Source organism: Hordeum vulgare, chromosome 2H (genome assembly GCF_904849725.1).
Source record: "Hordeum vulgare subsp. vulgare chromosome 2H, MorexV3_pseudomolecules_assembly, whole genome shotgun sequence".
NCBI lineage: Eukaryota > Viridiplantae > Streptophyta > Magnoliopsida > Poales > Poaceae > Hordeum > Hordeum vulgare.
This window is the reverse complement of record NC_058519.1, coordinates 21,225,151-21,232,746: the sequence shown is the minus strand read 5'-3', so window position 1 is coordinate 21,232,746 and position 7,596 is coordinate 21,225,151.

Sequence of the window (7,596 nt, the reverse complement as noted above, 5' to 3'; positions counted from 1 at the left end):
TACGAATCCTTGGCACTGAGGTTCAAACGATAAGATCTTCGTAGAATATGTAGGATCCAATATGGGCATCCAGGTCCCGCTATTGGATATTGACCGAGGAGTCTCTCGGGTCATGTCTACATAGTTCTCGAACCCGCAGGGTCTGCACACTTAAGGTTCGACGTTGTTTTATGCGTATTTGAGTTATATGGTTGGTTACCGAATGTTGTTCGGAGTCCCGGATGAGATCTCGGACGTCACGAGGGTTTCCGGAATGGTCCGGAAACGAAGATTGATATATAGGATGACCTCATTTGATTACCGGAAGGTTTTCGGAGTTACCGGGAATGTACCGGGAATGACGAATGGGTTCCGGGAGTTCACCGGGGGGGGGGGGGCAACCCACCCCGGGGAAGCCCATAGGCCTTGGGGGAGACACACCAGCCATTAGTGGGCTGGTGGGACAGCCCACAAGTGCGCTATGCGCCAAGGAGAAGAAAATCAAGAGAGAAAGAAAAAAAAGGAGGAGGTGGGAAGGAAGGGGGACTCCCTCCCACCAAACCTAGTCCAACTCCGTTTGGGGGGGGAGAGTCCTCCCCCTTGGCTCGGCCGACCCCCTTGAGGGTCCTTGGACCCCAAGGCAAGGCCCCCTCCCTCCCACCTATATATACGGAGGTTTTAGGGCTGATTTGAGACGACTTTTCCACGGCAGCCCGACCACATACCTCCACGGTTTTTCCTCTAGATCGCGTTTCTGCGGAGCTCGGGCGGAGCCCTGCTGAGACAAGGTCATCACCAACCTCCGGAGCGACGTCACGCTGCCGGAGAACTCTTCTACCTCTCCGTCTCTCTTGCTGGATCAAGAAGGCCGAGATCATCGTCGAGCTGTACGTGTGCTGAACGCGGAGGTGCCGTCCGTTCGGTACTAGATCGTGGGACTGATCGCGGGATTGTTCGCGGGGCGGATCGAGGGACGTGAGGACGTTCCACTACATCAACCGCGTTCTCTAACGCTTCTGCTGTACGGTCTACAAGGGTACGTAGATCACTCATCCCCTCTCGTAGATGGACATCACCATGATAGGTCTTCGTGCGCGTAGGAAAATTTTTGTTTCCCATGCGACGTTCCCCAACAAGAGCATCTTCATACCTTTGAAGATTGCTAAGCGGAAGCGTTGCTAGAACGCGGTTGATGGAGTCGTACTCGCAGCGATTCCGATCTAGTGCCGAACTACGGCACCTCCGCGTTCAACACACGTGCAGCCCGGTGACGTCTCCCGTACCTTGATCCAGCAAGGAGTAGGGAGAGGTTGGGGAAGAACTCCAGCAGCACGACGGCGTGGTGTCGATGGAGAGACGAGGTCTTCCGGCAGGGCTTCGCCAAGCACCGGCAGAGAGGAAGAGGAAGAAGGGCAGGGCTGCGCCGAGGGAGAGGCAAAAGTCTGATCCCCAATGGCCAAAAGTGCCCACTATATATAGGGGGAGGGGAGAGGGGGTGCCACCCCTAGGGTTCCCACCCTAGGTGGTGTGGCAGCCCCCCCCCCCAGATGGGAGGTGCGGCGGCCAGAGGGGGGAGGAGGAGGTGGCGCACCACCTGGTGGGCCTTAGGCCCACCTGGCTTAGGGGTTGCCCCCTTTTTTCTCTCCCCTGCGCATTGGGCTGAGTGGGGAGGCGCACCAGCCCACCTAGGGGCTGGTTCCCACCCCCACTTGGCTCACCTTACCTCCCGGGGTCGTTGCCCCCCTTCGGTGGTCCCGGTACGTTACCGGTGATGCTCGAAACACTTCCGGTATCCGAAACCATCCGTCCTATATATCAATCTTTACCTCCGGACCATTCCGGAGCTCCTCGTGACGTCCGGGACTCCGAACAACTTTCGGTAACCTCGTATAACAATTCCCTACAACCCTAGTGTCACCGAACCTTAAGTGTGTAGACCCTACGGGTTCGGGAGACAGGCAGACATGACCGAGACACCTCTCTGGCCAATAACCATCAGCGGGGTCTGGATACCCATGGTGGCTCCCACTTGCTCCACGATGATCTCATCGGATGAACCACGATGTCAAGGATTCAATCAATCCCGTATACGATTCCCTTTGTTTGTCGGTATAGAACTTGCCCGAGATTCGATCGTCGGTATACCAATACCTTGTTCAATCTCGTTACCGATAAGTCTCTTTACTCGTTCCGTAGCACGTCATCGTGTGACTAACTCCTTAGTCACATTGAGCTCATGATAATGTTCTACCGAGTGGGCCCAGAGATACCTCTCCGTCACACGGAGTGACAAATTCCGATCTCGATTCGTACCAACCCAACAGACACTTTCGGAGGTACCCGTAGTGCACCTTTATAGTCACCCAGTTACGTTGTGACGTTTGATACACCCAAAGCACTCCTACAGTATCCGGGAGTTGCACAATCTCACGGTCGAAGGAAACGATACTTGACATTAGAAAAGCTTTAGCATACGAACAATACGATCTAGTGCTATGCTTAGGTTTGAGTCTTGTCCATCACATCATTCTCCCAATGATGTGATCCCGTTATCAATGACATCTAATGTCCATGATCAGGAAACCATGATCATCTATTGACTAACGAGCTAGCCAACTAGAGGCTTGCTAGGGACACATTGTGATCTATTTATTCACACATGTATTACTATTTCCTGTTAATACAATTATAGCATGAACAATAGACGATTATTATGAACAAGGAAACATGATAATAACCATTTTATTATTGCCTCTAGGGCATATTTCGTACAGGGGGCTGGTTCATGGAGTTCCTAGAGTCTGCGTTGGAGCCTGGGCAATAGAAGAAGAAGCAGTGCAGCACTGGCAGGTCAGCGGCGGCGGCAGCGCAGAACTGCCCGCAGTCGCTGGTGGAGAGCGGCGTCCACGGCGGCAGCGGCCGGAAGGCCGGGCACCCCAGGGCAGCCGCTATTCTTAGGAAGCTCGGGATCAAGGCCAAGAACCGTTGAGACCCTCCTTCCTCCCCAGATCAAATTCAAATGGTCATCAGTGAGTGGTGAGTTGTTAGGCGATGACGACTCTGCTCGGGTGCACTAAAGAACACTTAAGCTGTTCTTCGGTTCAAATTAAAATTCGTTATTCTTTCCACAGGATAGGATAGGATAGAACATAGAAGAACACGTTGAACCAAGGGAGATGATGATGCCAGATCCCAGCGCGGTTCAACGGAGATGATGACGCCAGATCCCAAGGCAAGATACATACATGTACGTTCCCTCTAAATTTCAGTATCCAACATATTATGTGGTGTAGAAAAGCCCCGCGCTACACCATGGCATGAGATGTGAACATAAATTCCTTTGTTGAATGTAGATGATATGGCTACTGTTCATCAGTGTTTGTTACTGTATCTATAGGTTGGCTCAGGGCATGGATCGATCTTGCATATAGCATTGAACATATGTATCTGATTTTGTTTTTGTACATACCTGCCTGTACGCAGTGTTAGGGGCAGGAAGAAGAACGGGTTGCTAAATGCACATTTTTTGTTATTTTCATTTTTTTTTTGAAGAATGAACATCAAAGAGTGGAACATGCCTCATAGTTTGATTGAACTTCAGTATGTGCAGGAACTAGATAGCATATAATTTATTTATTTTGAAATGATGGATTCAGTTTGATTAATTCTTAGGATGTGGCGTCATTCTATTGTTTGCTAGCACACTCTGTTGAATGGCTTCTTTCGACCATACTGTTAATGAATATGAGCAACTAACTATCGAAGTCTGCAACAGAAGCTCCCCACGATGGAAGTTGGCTTAGTATAAATGTCGGGACAAATAGGGCTTTCGTACATTGAACACGTTCCTGATCTATGTATGAAGTCACTATATGAACTTACTACATGTGTGCCTACGAACAACAAATGAATGGAAGATGTGTTCAGAAATCACTAATCACATGGTCAGAGGAGGCGATGAGTTGAAGCTACACGACATGTTCACGAGTCCAATTGTTATGCAAGTGAAGGTAAAACAATGAGAAAAAAGGAAATTTGACTCACATCATGAGACTACTACTTTTTTTTAGCTTTCAGCTAACTACAAAAGTAGAGCATATCGTTTTGAAGGTGATTAATTATTTATTAAGTTTTGTTAGGCTGACCATTCTTCGACGAATTAGTTTCATTTTTGAAGCTGGTCCTTTCCTATTTCTAATATAGTTTCACACTTAAGATGACAATGTGTGTTGTGAATCCGCTAGCAAGACATCTGATGCATTAGTTGGAAACATAATCTTTGATTGAAGAGGGATATAGCAGCAATCAAAGCACTTGCAATTTTTATTTAGTATTTTCCCAACGCAAAATCTTGGGATGTAATGTATCTTTATGCTCGCTTTGAAATGAGGTTGTCAATACCAAATATCAGATTAGATCATACTGTGTTTGTACTTCGAGGCTCAAATATTGGTGCAAGCTGTGAGCGATGTAGCCTCACGTCCTCACCAACCGTCGTGAAATATGTGCACGAGTTTAAAGAAAATGTTCACGCTTTCAAATACGTGCACGAGTTTAAAACAAATGTTCATGATTTCATGAAATTAAAAATCATAGTGTATCTCAGTCATGCAACAAAATTTGTTCATGACCATTGAAGATTATAATTTATTTTTCTTCCGTTGTAACGCACGAGCCCTTTTGCTAAACTAAAAAGAAATGAAGGGATTACATTTTTTTTGCTAAAACGGTAACTTTTATTAAAATTAAGAAAATTCCTAAGTGCAACCATATTATCAATGTTTATTAAAATGGATATATAAATTGATGCATAATGACATATGAAGCACATTATGCCCATTTTGCGCCCGATGCAACGCACGGGCATTTGTACTAGTATATTATAATTACAACTATTAAGGTACACGAAAAGAGATATTGGCTGTAGTTATTTTTCATTTTTCACTTTTTTCTCTTCTTATATTTTCCTTTTCTCATTTTCATATTATAATTACAACTATTAAGGTACACGAAAAGAGATATTGCTCTCTCAAGTTCTAGTCACAAAAAATATGCACATGTCATTTGATAATGTCTTCTGTTAGCATCATGGGGCTTATTATTTCATAACTTTCATTAAGTTCAGATATAAAAAATGCACTGAAAATGCAACTCTATGCACACAACCCCAAGCGATACGGTACAATAACGTTTTCTAACAGCAAGAACGATAACATATAGAAACACTAAGGTGGTGTTTCTTTAGAGGGACTAGACTAAAAAAAGTCCTTTTTAGTCCCTAAGTAAAGAAACACAAGTGACTTTTTCTTAAGAGACTAGAAAAAGACTGAGGGACTTTTTTCTTTAGTCCCTAGGACTAAAAAAAGTCTAGTCCCTTAAAAAGAAACACCACTTAAAGAGACCTATGCACGAAGTGATTTTGGTCCCTAAGAGCATCTCCAACAGCCGCGCAAAAAGGCGCGCGCGCTAAAAAACGGTAGTTTACCGCGCGCGGGACTGAAATGCGCGCTCCAGCGGCGGTGGGATAACCGCGCGCGCGAAAAGGCGGCAGCCCGCGCGCCATTTTTGCGGCGCCGCGTCCCGCACGCCCATAAAGGCAGCGCGCTGCCCTGCCTCTCGCGCCGCGTTCTCTCTCCCTCTGCCTCTCGCGCCGCCGCCGTGTTCGCTCTGCCTCTCGCGCCGCCGCCGCCGAGCCACCATGCCACCGCGTCGCCGTTCTGCGTCGGGCTACCGCGGCGTTCGCCGGCGACCCAACGGCGGGTTTTACGCCGAGATACGCTCCGGCGATCTCCGGCTGAGCCTCGGCACCTACGACACGGCGCACGAGGCCGCCCGCGCGTTCGACGCGGTGGCGTGGTGCCTAGGCAGGCCGCGACTGCAGATGAATTTCCCGGACGTCCGCACGCTCCAGCAGGCGTTAGACCTGGCCCCGCCGCCTCGTCTAAACTCCGCACAAGACCGTGCAGAGCACACTGCGCTGCAGCACCGCCTCCTCGTCGCCCAGGAGGACGAGCGGGTCATGGCGGAGTGGCGCCGGCGCCACCCGGAAGACGTCGCCTACGAGCAGGAATACTGGGAACGGCGCCGCGAGGAGGACACGCGCCGGCGCTGCGAGGAGCGGTTGGACAGACGTCGTCGGAAGGCTTTGGCGTGTGCGCAAGCCGACCTCGTCAATGTTGGTGGGAGGTCCTTCTTCACTGAAGAAGATGAACGTTGGTTTGACATCTGGCTGTCAACCTCCGACGACACCGACGATGATGGTGGTGCAGATGACTGGAGCGACTAGGATTAGTTTTTTTTATCGAACTATCTACCACCGAACTATCTATCTATGTTTTCGAACTACCTATCTAGTTGCTATCTATGTAAAATAACTTTGTATCTTTTTTATTAATGCAATCTATTTATTAAAAAAAATTGTGTGTGCGCGTTGCATTTTTGGGCACTGCTGGAGCGGCGCGCGCGCGCTGCATTATAGCGCGGCTGTTGGAGCCAGCGCTGCGCGACGCGCAAAACCAGGCGACCAGCGCGCGGCAAACTTGTTTTTTAGGCGCGGCGCGAAGCGCGCCTGTTGGAGATGCTCTAAAAAAGTGTGTTTCGGTCACAAAGGCCAGGGCCGCCCCTGAGGGGGGGAAGGGGGGGCCGCCCCGGACCCCCAAAGTCCAAAGTTGTTGGCGCTGAACTAAGAGCATCTCGAGCCGTTCGGCCTCACACGGGTGTGAAATAGTGCGTTTGGAGGCGCGCCGGCAAAAAAATCGGCCTGGAGGGCTCGGGTCCTAGTCCCCCCCCCCCCAAAAGGTCGCCTGAACTAGTTTTTTCGGAAAAATAAACTCGTTCCAAATTTGGCCAAAACCGAGTCAAATTCAAAGGATATTCAAAGTTTCATTAAAATTTGTACAAAAAGTGAAATAGAAACATAATTAAACATAACTAAACTACATCGTCGCCACCCGCCACTGCCGCTCTATGTCGTCGCCTTCTACATGCCGAGGAGCTTGTAAAAATTGGTGTAGTCGCCGTCGGCGCCGTCTTTGTCGACGACGTTGCTGCCCGCTCCGTCGCGGTCCTTGTTCCACCCTTGCCCTGGGTCGCCGTGGCGAACGGGGTTCGAAGGCCCCGACGCCTCCTCGTCGCTGTCATCAAGGACGACAACGACGTCCTCCTCGCGGTCGCGGCGACGGGCGGCGAGCTCCTCCAGGGCACGGCGCTGGCGCTCCATCTCCTCCCGAATATAGTCGTCCTGCGACCATTTTAGGATGGTCTCGTCGGTGGCGGACATGGCCAGGTGCTCTGCTTGATGGGGAGGAGTCCTGCTTGACAGGGGGGTCTGGGGTGCGCTAAGAGCTGCACGGGGAGGCCATGATCCACTCGGGAGGTCTGGGGCTTAAATAGTTGCGACCGAGTCGGTTCGCTGGGGCTGAGGATAAGCACGCTCGGTACATGTTCTGGCGACGGCATAGGGCGGCAGGAGCAAACTAGCGACGCTAACAGTACGGGGGCGAAGCAGGGGTGGTGCTCTAGAGGCGCTCGGTCGGCTCTGGCCATGGTAGGGCCGAAGCGGGGCGCTGGCCACAACGGCTTTGCCGGCGGCGGCAGCATTCGAGTACGGCAGGGGCT